The 14,843-nt window shown below is 39.9% G+C and overlaps 1 protein-coding gene across 10 annotated transcripts in view; it reads left to right on the top strand.

Moving 5' to 3' along the window:
• Window positions 1-14,843, top strand: part of Nf1 (neurofibromin 1) — a 644,633-nt gene that overhangs the window by 520,011 nt on the left and 109,779 nt on the right. The window lies entirely within an intron of this gene.

Consider the following 14,843-nt stretch of genomic DNA (forward strand, 5'->3'; position numbering starts at 1 on the left):
TGCCGCTGTGTGTATATATATATATATATATATATATATACAGTGGACCCCCGCTTAACGATCACCTCCAAATGCGACCAATTATGTAAGTGTATTTATGTAAGTGCGTTTGTACGTGTATGTTTGGGGGTCTGAAATGGACTAATCTACTTCACAATATTCCTTATGGGAAAAAATTCGGTCAGTACTGGCACCTGAACATACTACTGGAATGAAAAAAGTTCGTTAACCGGGGGTCCACTGTATATATATATATATATATATATATATAAAGCACCCTTCTGGCAAGACAGTGATGGAGTGAATGATGGTGAAAGTTTTTCTATTTCGGGCCACCCTGCCTTGGTGGGAATCGGCCAGTGTGATAATAAAAAAAAAAAAAAAATATATATATATATATATATATATATATATATATATATATATATATATATATATATATAAATATATTTTTTTTCAACAAGTTGGCCGTCTCCCACCGAGGCAGGGTGACCCAAAAAAGAAAGAAAATCCCCAAAATGAAAATGCTTTCATCATCATTCAACACTTTCACCACACTCACACATAATCACTGTTTTTGCAGAGGTGCTCAGAATACAACAGTTTAGAAGCATATACGTATAAAGATACACAACATATCCCTCCAAACTGCCAATATCCCAAACCCCTCCTTTAAAGTGCAGGCATTGTACTTCCCATTTCTAGGACTCAAGTCCGACTATATGAAAATAACCGGTTTCCCTGAATCCCTTCACTAAATATTACCCTGCTCACACTCCAACAGATCGTCAGGTCCCAAGTACCATTCGTCTCCATTCACTCCTATCTAACACGCTCACGCACGCTTGCTGGAAGTCCAAGCCCCTTGCCCACAAAACCTCCTTTACCCCCTCTCTCCAACCCTTTCGAGGATGACCCCTGCCTCGCCTTCCTTCCCCTATAGATTTATATGCTTTCCATGTCATTCTACTTTGATCCATTCTCTCTAAATGACCAAACCACCTCAACAACCCCTCTTCTGCCCTCTGACTAATACTTTTATTAACTCCACACTTTTTCCTAATTTCCACACTCCAAATTTTCTGCATAATATTTACATCACACATTGCCCTTAGACAGGACATCTCCACTGCCTCCAACCGTCTCCTCGCTGCTGCATTTACCACCCAAGCTTCACACCCATATAAGAGTGTTGGTACTACTATACTTTCATACATTCCCTTCTTTGCCTCCATAGATAACGTTTTTTGACTCCACATATACCTCAATGCTCCACTCACCTTTTTTCCCTCATCAATTCTATGATTAACCTCATCCTTCATAAATCCATCCGCTGACACATCAACTCCCAAGTATCTGAAAACATTTACTTCTTCCATACGCCTCCTCCCCAATTTGATATCCAATTTTTCTTTATCTAACTCATTTGATACCCTCATCACCTTACTCTTTTCTATGTTCACTTTCAACTTTCTACCTTTACACTCATTCCCAAACTCATCCACTAACCTTTGCAATTTTTCTTTAGAATCTCCCATAAGCACAGTATCATCAGCAAAAAGTAACTGTGTTATATATATATATATATATATATATATATATATATATATATATTTTTTTTCAACAACCCTTTCTCCTGTATATATTACTAAATGTAAAAGGAGAAACTTTCATTTTCCTTTTGGGCCACCCCGCCTCGGTGGGATACGGCCGGTGTGTTGAGAGAATATATATATATATATGTTTTTTTTTTTCAACAAGTCGGCAGTCTCCCACCAAAGCAGGGTGACCCAAAAAGAAAGAAAATCCCAAAAAGAAAATACTTTAATCATCATTCAACACTTTCACCTCACTCACACATAATCACTGTTTTTGCAGAGGCACTTCTAAGCTGTTGTATTCTGGGCACCTCTGCAAAAACAGTGATTATGTGTGAGTGAGGTAAAAGTGTTGAATGATGATGAAAGTATTTTCTTTTTGGGGATTTTCTTTCTTTTTGGGTCACCCCGCCTCGGTTGGGTACGGCTGGTGTGTTGAGAGAATATATATATATGATTATATTTTTTTTTTTCAACAAGTCGGCTATCTCCCACCAAGGCAGGGTGACCCAAAAAGAAAGAAAATCCCCAAAAAGAAAATACTTTCATCATCATTCAACACTTTCACCTCACTCACACATAATCACTGTTTTTGCAGAGGCACTTCTAAGCTGTTGTATTCTGGGCACCTCTGTAAAAACAGTGATTATGTGTGAGTGAGGTGAAAGTGTTGAATGATGATGAAAGTATTTTCTTTTTGGGGATTTTCTTTCTTTTTGGGTCACCCTGCCTCGGTGGGAGACGGCCGGCTTGTTGAAAAAAAAAAATATATATGTACATGTACAGTGGACCCCCGCCTTACAATATTAATCCATTCCTGAGAGCTCATCATAAGCCGAAATTATCGTAAGGCGAATTAATTTTTCCCGTGAGAAATAATGGAAATCAAATTAATCCACGCAAGACACCCCAAAGTATGAAAAAAAAAATTTTACCACATGAAATATTAATTTTAATACACACAAACTGAAGAAGACATGCACAATTACTACTCTACTAAGAATGGAATACATGATGCTTACCTTTATTGAAGATCTGGTGATAATTGATGGGATGGGACGAGGGGAGAGTGTGGAAGTTGTTATTGTTTAGAAGGGGAATCTCCTTCCATTAGGACTTGAGGTAGCAAGTCCTTTTCCCTTCTTCTTTTAATGCCACTAGGACCAGCTTGAGAGTCACTGGACCTCTGTCGCACAACAAATCTGTCCATGTTGAAGATTGAGACACTTATGCAGCATATGGGAATCTTTATTCAGGAAACGTTTCGCCACACAGTGGCTTCATCAGTCCAATACAAAGAGGAAGGCGTAAGGAGAGGAGGAGTATGAGGTAATCAGTCCCTCAACCTGGAGTCGATGTGTTCAGTCCATCAATCAGATTATGCAGCATCATGGGATCTTGTTACAAAGAATTCTTCAACACTTGTTCAAACTTTGGATGAAGACCTACTTCGACTAGTGGATGGTACCACTATGACCCCGCCTCCCCCTGCTTCATCTCACCTCACTACAGTATATAAGCCACGTCTACGGCCCTATGCTGTACATTCTACAAGATTGATGGACTGAACACATCGACTCCAGGTTGAGGGACTGATTACCTCATACTCCTCCTCTCCTTACGCCTTCCTCTTTGTATTGGACTGATGAAGCCACTGTGTGGCGAAACGTTTCCTGAATAAAGATTCCCATATGCTGCATAAGTGTCGCAATCTTCAACTTGTCGGTTTTTCAAACCATTCATCACAACTGTCAGACACTGCAGCATCATGGGATCTTGTTACAAAGAATTCTTGAACACTTGTTCAACCTTTGGACGAAGACCTACTTCGACTAGTGGATGGTACCACTATGACCCCGCCTCCGCCTGCTTCACCTCACCTCACTACAGTATATAAGCCACGTCTACGGCCCTATGCTGTACATTCTACAAGATTGATGGACTGAACACATCGACTCTAGGTTGAGGGACTGATTACCTCATACTCCTCCTCTCCTTACGCCTTCCTCTTTGTATTGGACTGATGAAGCCACTGTGTGGCAAAACGTTTCCTGAATAAAGATTCCCATATGCTGCATAAGTGTCTCAATCTTCAACTTGTCGGTTTTTCAAACCATTCATCACAACTGTCAGACACTGCAGCATCATGGGATCTTGTTACAAAGAATTCTTCAACACTTGTTCAACCTTTGGACAAAGACCTACTTCGACTAGTGGATGGTACCACTATGACCCCGCCTCCGCCTGCTTCACCTCACCTCACTACAGTATATTAGCCACGTCTACGGCCCTATGCTGTACATTCTACGACATTGATGGACTGAACACATCGACTCCAGGTTGAGGGACTGATTACCTCATACTCCTCCTCTCCTTACGCCTTCCTCTTTGTATTGGACTGATGAAGCCACTGTGTGGCGAAACGTTTCCTGAATAAAGATTCCCATATGCTGCATAAGTGTCTCAATCTTCAACTTGTCGGTTTTTCAAACCATTCATCACAACTGTCAGACACTGCAGTATCATGGGATCTTGTTACAAAGAATTCTTCAACACTTGTTCAACCTTTGGAAGAAGACCTACTTCGACTAGTGGATGGTACCACTATGACCCCGGCTCCGCCTGCTTCACCTCACCTCACTACAGTATATAAGCCACGTCTACGGCCCTATGCTGTACATTCTACAAGATTGATGGACTGAACACATCGACTCCAGGTTGAGGGACTGATTACCTCATATTCCTCCTCTCCTTACGCCTTCCTCTTTGTATTGGACTGATGAAGCCACTGTGTGGCGAAACGTTTCCTGAATAAAGATTCCCATATGCTGCATGAGTGTCTCAATCTTCAACTTGTCGGTTTTTCAAACCATTCATCACAACTGTCAGACACTGCAGCATCATGGGATCTTGTTACAAAGAATTCTTCAACACTTGTTCAACCTTTGGACGAAGACCTACTTCGACTAGTGGATGGTACCACTATGACCCCGCCTCCGCCTGCTTCACCTCACCTCACTACAGTATATAAGCCACGTCTACGGCCCTATGCTGTACATTCTACAAGATTGATGGACTGAACACATCGACTCCAGGTTGAGGGACTGATTACCTCATACTCCTCCTCTCCTTATGCCTTCCTCTTTGTATTGGACTGATGAAGCCACTGTGTGACGAAACGTTTCCTGAATAAAGATTCCCATATGCTGCATAAGTGTCTCAATCTTCAACTTGTCGGTTTTTCAAACCATTCATCACAAAAATCTGTCCATAGGGGTCTGTACCTCCCGTTCCTTTAAGATTTGCCTAAAATGAGCCATAACATTGTCATTGTAATTGTCACCAGCACGGCTTGCAATAGCTGTGTTAGGGTGATTTTCATCCATAAAGGTTTGCACTTCAACCCACTTTGCACACATTTCCTTAATCTTTGACGTAGGCACAATGGATTCCACAACTGGCATAGGCTTCTCAGGGTTAGCTCCAATCCCTTCAAAATCTTTCTTAATTTCCATACTAATTCTCACCCTTTTTACCACAGGTTTGGCACTAGAAGCTTTCTTCGGGCCCATGGTGACTTATTTTGCAGGTACAAGCGCAAAAAACACTGGGATAAGGTGAAATGTACCGAATGTATGCGTTGATGAGACCGCACTGGCTGGCTGGCTTGTAAACACTAGCACCCTCGGGGCAGCTGAGTCCACACGTGGGATGTGTCCCGGACAAATCACGTAAGGCGAGTTTTTTATCGTGAGGCGAAGCAAAATTTTTGCATTCAAATGCTTCGTATGGCATATTAAACGTAACGCGATGCGTTCATAAGGCGGGGGCCACTGTGTATATATACGTTTGGGATATTGGCAGTTTGGAGGGATATGTTGTGTATCTTTATACGTATATGCTTCTAAACTGTTGTATTCTGAGCACCTCTGCAAAAACAGTGATAATGTGTGAGTGTGGTGAAAGTGTTGATTGATGATGAAAGCATTTTCTTTTTGGGGATTTTCTTTCTTTTTTGGGTTGCATTGCCTCGGTGGGAGATGGCCGACTTGTTGAAAAAAAAAAAATGTATATATATATTTTTTTTTTTTTTTTTTTTTTTTCAACAAGTCGGCCGTCTCCCACCGAGGCAGGGTGACCCAAAAAAGAAAGAAAATCCCCAAAAAGAAAATACTTTCATCATCATTCAACACTTTCACCACACTCGCACATTATCACTGTTTTTGCAGAGGTGCTCAGAATACAACAGTCTAGAAGCATACACATACAAAGATACACAACATATCCCTCCAAACTGCCAATATCCCAAACCCCTCCTTTAAAGTGCAGGCATTGTAGGATTGTGGATGAGCAGGGAAGCTTCAGAGTGGGTAGTGGATGTGTAGATCAAGTGTTTACATTGAAGCATATATGTGAACAGTATTTAGATAAAGGTAGAGAAGTTTTTATTGCATTTATGGATTTAGAAAAGGCATGAGATAGAGTGGATAGAGGAGCAATGTGGCAGATGTTGCAAGTATATGGAATAGGTGGTAGGTTACTAAATGCTGTAAAGAGCTTTTATGAGGATAGTGAGGCTCAGGTTAGGGTGTGTAGAAGAGAGGGAGAATACTTCCCGGTAAAAGTAGGTCTTAGACAGGGATGTGTAATGTCACCATGGTTGTTTAATATATTTATAGATGGGGTTGTAAAAGAAGTAAATGCTAGGGTGTTTGGGAGAGGGGTGGGATTAAATTATGGGGAATCAAATTCAAAATGGGAATTGACACAGTTACTTTTTGCTGATGATACTGTGCTTATGGGAGATTCTAAAGAAAAATTGCAAAGGTTAGTGGATGAGTTTGAGAATGTATGTAAAGGTAGAAAGTTGAAAGTGAACATAGAAAAGAGTAAGGTGATGAGGGTATCAAATGATTTAGATAAAGAAAAATTGGATATCAAATTGGGGAGGAGGAGTATGGAAGAAGTGAATGTTTTCAGATACTTGGGAGTTGACGTGTCGGCAGATGGATTTATGAAGGATGAGGTTAATCATAGAATTGATGAGGGAAAAAAGGTGAGTGGTGCGTTGAGGTATATGTGGAGTCAAAAAACGTTATCTATGGAGGCAAAGAAGGGAATGTATGAAAGTATAGTAGTACCAACACTCTTATATGGATGTGAAGCTTGGGTGGTAAATGCACCAGCGAGGAGACGGTTGGAGGCAGTGGAGATGTCCTGTCTAAGGGCAATGTGTGGTGTAAATATTATGCAGAAAATTCGGAGTGTGGAAATTAGGAGAAGGTGTGGAGTTAATAAAAACATTAGTCAGAGGGCAGAAGAGGGGTTGTTGAGGTGGTTTGGTCATTTAGAGAGAATGGATCAAAGTAGAATGACATGGAAAGCATATAAATCTATAGGGGAAGGAAGGAGGGGTAGGGGTCGTCCTCGAAAGGGTTGGAAAGAGGGGGTAAAGGAGGTTTTGTGGGCAAGGGGCTTGGACTTCCAGCAAGCGTGCATGAGTGTGTTTGATAGGAGTGAATGGAGGCGAATGATACTTGGGACCTGACGATCTGTTGGAGTGTGAGCAGGGTAATATTTAGTGAAGGGATTCAGGGAAACCGGTTATGTTCATATAGTCGGAATTGAGTCCTGGAAATGGGAAGTACAATGCCTGCACTTTAAAGGAGGGGTTTGGGATATTGGCAGTTTGGAGGGATATGTTGTGTATCTTTATATGTGTATGCTTCTAGACTGTTGTATTCTGAGCACCTCTGCAAAAACAGTGATAATGTGCGAGTGTGGTGAAAGTGTTGAATGATGATGAAAGTATTTTCTTTTTGGGGATTTTCTTTCTTTTTTTTTGGGGTCACCCTGCCTCGGTGGGAGACGGCTAACTTGTTGAAAAAAAAAAAAATATATATATATATATATATATATATATATATATATATATATATATATATATATATATATATATATATATATATATATATATATATATATACATATACATATATATATACATATATATATATACAGGAGGGCCCCACTTATACGGCAGGTTAGGTTCCAGGCTACCGCCGTAAAGCGGAAATCGTCGTAAAGTGGAACACCCTTTTTTTCCACTTATAAATGCATACAAACACTAGATAACAAGTTTACACTAACATATATTAAGTTAGCAATAGAACCAGGCATCAAAAAACAATAAAAAGGTACAATACACACATAGTGCACTCATTACTTACCTTAAAATATTTATAGTCTTAATCTAGGGTGAGACAAGTAGTATTTATTGTAAGAAATCAAGTGTGGTATGTATTGTAATAGCCAGGCTACCTTACCAGGCCACCCCACCCACACATACTATTCTATGATATTTAAGCATCCCAGAGCGATAAAATGTATATACAGTTCACTCATTACTTACCTTAAAATATTTGTAGTCTTAATGTAGGGTCAGGAGTAAGTAAATGAGATAAAACGAATAAATGAGAGAGAGAAAGAATGAGTACATGAGAGGTGACAGGCGCAGAGTAAACAAACCAGGCTCCCACATCTTATATTTATGTTTATTTATTCTATTGTGGGGTGTATTTATCATCTTTTTATGTTATGTATCGTGTTTATTATATAATTTTTAAAAAAATATCATGGATGGATTAATGAAAATGTGTATATTACCGTAATATACGACATTTAATGAGACTCGGTGAGTATTGTTATTATGGCGTCACTTGTGCAAGTCGTCTGCTACCACATCTCACATTTATGTTTATTTATTCTACTGTGGGGTGTATTTATCTTATTTATATGTTATGCATCGTGTTTATTATATAATTTTGAAAAAAATATCATGGATGGATTAATGAAAATGTGTATATTACCGTAATATACGACATTTAATGAGACTCTGTGAGTATTGTTATTATGGCATCACTTGTGCAAGTCGTCTGCTACCACATCTCACATTTATGTTTATTTATTCTACTGTGGGGTGTATTTATCTTATTTATATGTTATGCATCGTGTTTATTATATAATTTTGAAAAAAATATCATGGATGGATTAATGAAAATGTGTATATTACCGTAATATACGACATTTAATGAGACTCGGCGAGTATTGTTATTATCACCACTTGTGCAAGTCGTCTGCTACCACATCTCACATTTATGTTTATTTATTCTACTGTGGGGTGTATTTATCTTATTTATATGTTATGCATCGTGTTTATTATATAATTTTGAAAAAAATATCATGGATGGATTAATGAAAATGTGTATATTACCGTAATATACGACATTTAATGAGACTCGGCGAGTATTGTTATTATCACCACTTGTGCAAGTCGTCTGCTACCACATCTCACATTTATGTTTATTTATTCTACTGTGGGGTGTATTTATCTTATTTATATGTTATGCATCGTGTTTATTATACAGTGGACCCCCGCATAACGATGGCATCACATAGCGATTTTTCCGCATACCGCTTACTTTTATCGCAAAATTTTTGCCGCGCATACCGATTAAAAACCCGCTCACCGATTTTCGTCGGAGACGCGTCCAATGTGCCCTCAGCCAGCCTCACATGTGCCGCCCGTCCCATTGTTTACCAGCCAGCCTCCGCGGTAACATCCAAGCATACACTCGGAATATTTCGTATTATTACAGTGTTTTCGGTGCTGTTTCTGGAAAATAAGTGACCATGGGCCCCAAGAAAGCTTCTAGTGCCAACCCTGTGGTAAAAAGGGTGAGAATTAGTATGGAAATTAAGAAAGATTTTGAAGGGTTTGGGGCTAACCCTGAGAAGCCTATGCCAGTTGTGGAATCCATTGTGCCTACTTCAAAGATTAAGGAAATGTGTGCACAGTGGGTTGAACTGCAAACCTTTATGGATGAAAATCACCCTGACACAGCTGTTGCAAGCCGTGCTGGTGACTATTTCAATGACAATGTTGTGGCCCATTTTAGACAAATCGTAAAGGAACGGGAGGTACAGAGCTCTATGGACAGATTTGTTGTGCGACAGAGGTCCAGTGACTCTCAAGCTGGTCCTAGTGGCATTAAAAGAAGAAGGGAAGTAACCCCGGAAAAGGACTTGCTACCTCAAGTCGTAATGGAAGGGGATTCCCCTTCTAAACAGTAAGAAGATAATGCTCTCCCCTCCTCCCATCCCATCAATCATCACCAGATCTTCAATAAAAGTAAGTGTCATGTAAGTGTGCATGCCTTTTTCAGTTTGTGTGTATTAAAATTAATATTTCATGTGGTAAAAAAATTTTTTTTTCATACTTTTGGGTGTCTTGCACGGATTAATTTTATTTCCATTATTTCTTATGGGGAAAATTCATTCACATAACGATTATTTCGCATAACAATTACCCCTCTTGCACGGATTAAAATCGTTAACCGGGGGTCCACTGTATAATTTTGAAAAAAATATCATGGATGGATTAATGAAAATGTGTATATTACCGTAATATACGACATTTAATGAGACTCGGTGAGTATTGTTATTATTATCATTTCTAATATGGCGTCACTTGTGCAAGTCGTCTGCTACCACATCTCACATTTATGTTTATTTATTCTACTGTGGGGTGTATTTATCTTATTTATATGTTATGCATCGTGTTTATTATATAATTTTGAAAAAAATATCATGGATGGATTAATGAAAATGTGTATATTAACGTAATATACGACATTTAAATGACTCGATGTATGTAAGTTTATTTAGGTACAGGTATACATAAGTATAATTATCAGAGTATATATAAAATATGAAATAACTTTTAAAAACATTTGAAATTTTGGAGTTTCCAGACAAAATGGAGAGACTTAGTGCTTACTGAGCTCATGGAGAATGTAAACAAACAGGGTGGGGCACGGTGACTGTATTAGAAAGTCAGGTGGGGGGAGCCGTATAGCGAGTTTTGGTCATAATTTGAAATGTCCGTATTAGCGGAACGCCGTAAAGTGAAACGCCGTAAAGCGGGGCCTTCCTGTATATATATATATATATTGGTGGATAAAAGGTTGATGGGTAGGCTCCAGGATGTACATGTTTATAGAGGGGCAACTGATATATTGGATCATTATTTAGTTGTAGCTACAGTTAGAGTAAGAGGTAGATATGAAAAGAGGAAGGTGGCAACAACAAGTAAGAGGGAGGTGAAAGTGTATAAACTAAGGTAGGAGGAAGTTCTGGTGAGATATAAGCGACTATTTGCAGAAAGGTGGGCTAGTGCAAAGATGAGTAGTGAGGGGGTTGAAGAGGGTTGGAATAGTTTTAAAAATGCAGTATTAGAATGTGGGGCAGAAGTTTGTGGTTATAGGAGGGTGGGGGCAGGAGGAAAGAGGAGTGATTGGTGGAATGATGAAGTAAAGGGTGTGATAAAAGAGAAAAAGGTAGCTTATGAGAGGTTTTTACAAAGCAGAAGCATTACAAGAAGAGCAGAGTATATGGAGAGTAAAAGAAAGGTAAAGAGAGTGGTGAGAGAGTGCAAAAGGAGAGCAGATGATAGAGTGGGAGAGGCACTGTCAAGAAATTTTAATGAAAATAAGAAAAAATTTTGGAGTGAGTTAAACAAGTTAAGAAAGCCTAGGGAAAGTATGGATTTGTCAGTTAAAAACAGAGTAGGGGAGTTAGTAGATGGGGAGATGGAGGTATTAGGTAGATGGCGAGAATATTTTGAGGAACTTTTAAATGTTAAGCAAGAAACAGAGGCAGTAATTTCATGCACTGGTCAGGGAGGTATACCATCTTTTAGGAGTGAAGAAGAGCAGAATGTAAGTGTGGGGGAGGTACTCGAGGCATTATGTAAAATGAAAGGGGGTAAAGCAGCTGGAACTGATGGGATCATGACAGAAATGTTAAAAGCAGGGGGGGATATAGTGTTGGAGTGGTTGGTACTTTTGTTTAATAAATGTATGAAAGAGGGGAAGGTACCTAAGGATTGACAGAGAGCATGTATAGTCCCTTTATATAAAGGGAAAGGTGACAAAAGAGACTGTAAAAATTATAAAGGAAAAAGTTTACTGAGTATACCAGGAAAAGTGTACGGTAGGGTTATAATTGAAAGAATTAGAGGTAAGACAGAATGTAGGATTGCGGATGAGCAAGGAGGTTTCAGAGTGAGCAGGGGATGTGTAGATCAAGTGTTTACATTGAAGCATATATGTGAACAGTATTTAGATAAAGGTAGGGAAGTTTTTATTGCATTTATGGATTTAGAAAAGGCATATGGTAGAGTGGATAGAGGAGCAATGTGGCAGATGTTGCAAGTATGTGGAATAGGTGGTAAGTTATTAAATGCTGTAAAGAGTTTTTATGAGGATAGTGAGGCTCAGGTTAGGGTGTGTAAAAGAGAAGGAGACTACTTCCCTACACTACAGGGATGTGTAATGTCACCATGGTTGTTTAATATATTTATAGATGGGGTTGTAAAGGAAGTAAATGCTAGTGTGTTCAGGAGAGGGGTGGGATTAAATTTTGGGGAATCAAATTCAAAATGGGAATTGACACAGTTACTTTTTGCTGATGATACTGTGCTTATGGGAGATTCTAAAGAAAAATTGCATCTCTTTGGGAAGGACCTACTTCCACTGGGGAATCCCGCCTACCAGTGAATTTGCCCTCGTCTGCTTCACCTGACGTTACTATATAAGCGCCAGGATTCTTTCTTCTGCTTCAGAATCTCCACGACTATGGTGCTGTTCGCACCTACTCCTAGGTTGAGGGACTGATTACCTCATCTTCTGTACATAGTTCTACTGTCTTCAAGTTATGTCCTGGAATTTGTATTGATAAAGCCACTGGATGGCGAAACGTCTACAATAAAGATACCCAGATGTTGCACATGTGTCTTACTCTCATCTTGTCGGTATTATATACCATTCGTACACAACTTGTCAGACACTACAACATCATGGAATCTTAATTCTGAGGACATGTACATAACCTTCACGACTACGACAACTACTACTACAACTAACCCATCTCTTTGGGAAGGACCTACTTCCAATGGGGAATCCCGCCTACCAGTGAATTTGCCCTCGTCTGCTTCACCTGACGTTACTATATAAGCGCCAGGATTCTTTCTTCTGCTTCAGAATCTCCACGACTATGGTGCTGTTCGCACCTACTCCTAGGTTGAGGGACTGATTACCTCATCTTCTGTACATAGTTCTACTGTCTTCAAGTTATGTCCTGGAATTTGTATTGATAAAGCCACTGGATGGCGAAACGTCTACAATAAAGATACCCAGATGTTGCACATGTGTCTTACTCTCATGTTTTTTTTATATTTTTTGAAGTAACTTTTGTGGCCTGTGAGACCAATATAATGCATAATGTATATACAGTGGTCCCTCAATAATCGTCCGGCCTGAAAGCCGTCCATTTCGGAAATAGTCCCATTATTTCGTCTAAACATTGGCTCGCAAATGTTAACTCGCTAATCGTCCTTCGTCCGGGATGCGTACTCACGCTCTGAGCCGCCTGGGCCTGCCTTCCCAGCAAGTGTGCCATTGTTTACCAGTGAGCGATGGTCCCCTCACTTGCTCCTACGAAATATTTCATAATATTCCATTGATTTTAGTGCTTGCAAGTACTAAATAAGCTACCATGGCTCTGAAGAAAGCTTCTAGTGCCAGCCCTTTGGTAAAGAATGTGAGAAACACATATAATTTATGAAAAAGTTTGTAGAAAAATACAAAGGTGGTGGTGGAAGAGTGGAGGCAGTTGTGATAGTGGTTGATGGTGGTAGAGGGTGGTAGTGATGGTGGTAGAAGGTAGTAGTGATGGTGGTAACAGTTGTAATAGTGGTAGAAGATGGTAGCAATTGTAATAGTGGTAGAAGGTGATAGTGATGGTGGTAGCAGTTGTAATAGTGGTAGAAGGTGGTAGTGATGGTGGTAGAGGGTGCCTTCTTTAGTGATTCAGCAATTCTACCAACTCCTCCAATGTTGTTAGAGTTATATAGGGCTACAGAAAACACCACCGCCTCAGCTGCTGCTTCACCACCATTATGGATGGCTTACTCTCAGTGGCCCTTATATACCCAACAACAACAACACAACACAACACCTCTCGTGACATACGTAATGACTTATTTTATTCATTCTACAGTATATTCCATGTTTCTATGTTATTAATATTGTTTATTATGTCATATTAGTTGAATTGTGATAGATAAATAAGCCGTAGAGTTGATATTAGTGTCATATTCTCCAACAATAAACTTGCCATCCCTCCCTCACACAAACAAGTCTTCAATAAGAACATAAGAAAGGAGGAACACTGCAATAGGCCTGCTGGCCCATACAAATTCAACCCACTAACAGAACAAATGCTACCCGAGCAATAAGTTCAGGTGCAAGTCCGACTCAAATCCAACCCCTCTCACTCATGTATTTATCCAACCTAAATTTGAAACTACCCAATGTTTTAGCTTCAACCGCCCTACTAGGCAGACCGTTCCACTCATCAACTACCCCTATTACCAGTGTTCATTTATACATTTTATTAGTGCTTTACATTTATTTGGCATTCTTTTCTGCATGTAAATCTATATTTATGCTAGGGAAGTGACCCCTGAAGTGGCCTAGAGTCCTTATGGAGAGGGATTCCCCTTCTAAACAATAACCACTCTTCCCCCTCTCCTCCTCCCTGTCTTCCATTCATCAATAACAGCCTTCAATAAAGGTAATTGTCATGTTGAATGTTCATTCTTTTGTGCATGTAAATCTATCTTTTAGGTAAAAAAAATTGTTGTTGATACTTCTGGGTGTCTGGAATGAATTAATTGGATTTACATTATTTCTTATGGGGAAAATTGATTCGAAAATCGTCTATTTCGATAATAGTCCCACTTCCAGGAATGGATTAAGGACGATAATTGAGGGACCACTGTATATGCACTCGTTGGCACCGATTGGCACCCTGCTGCCAATTCCAGATGCGGTCTGCTGGTGGGTACTGGATATGGACAGGTGGTTATGGTTGTGCAGGTTATGTTGGTGGTTGTGTAGGTTGTTGTGTGGGTGGTTGAAGGTGGCCTTTGTTGTGGATGTACTGAGTCAGTGGTGTGGTTACCAGCCTGGGGTGCTGCTGCTGCCACATGATGCATTACACCACCACCACCACCAATTGTAACATCACCCATTACCCATGCTGTCTTCCCCACCACCCACGCTGTCTTCCCCACCACCCACGCTGTCTTCCCCACCACCCACGCTGTCTTCCCCACCACCC

Source organism: Cherax quadricarinatus, chromosome 30, assembly GCF_038502225.1.
Source record: "Cherax quadricarinatus isolate ZL_2023a chromosome 30, ASM3850222v1, whole genome shotgun sequence".
NCBI classification, from domain to species: domain Eukaryota; kingdom Metazoa; phylum Arthropoda; class Malacostraca; order Decapoda; family Parastacidae; genus Cherax; species Cherax quadricarinatus.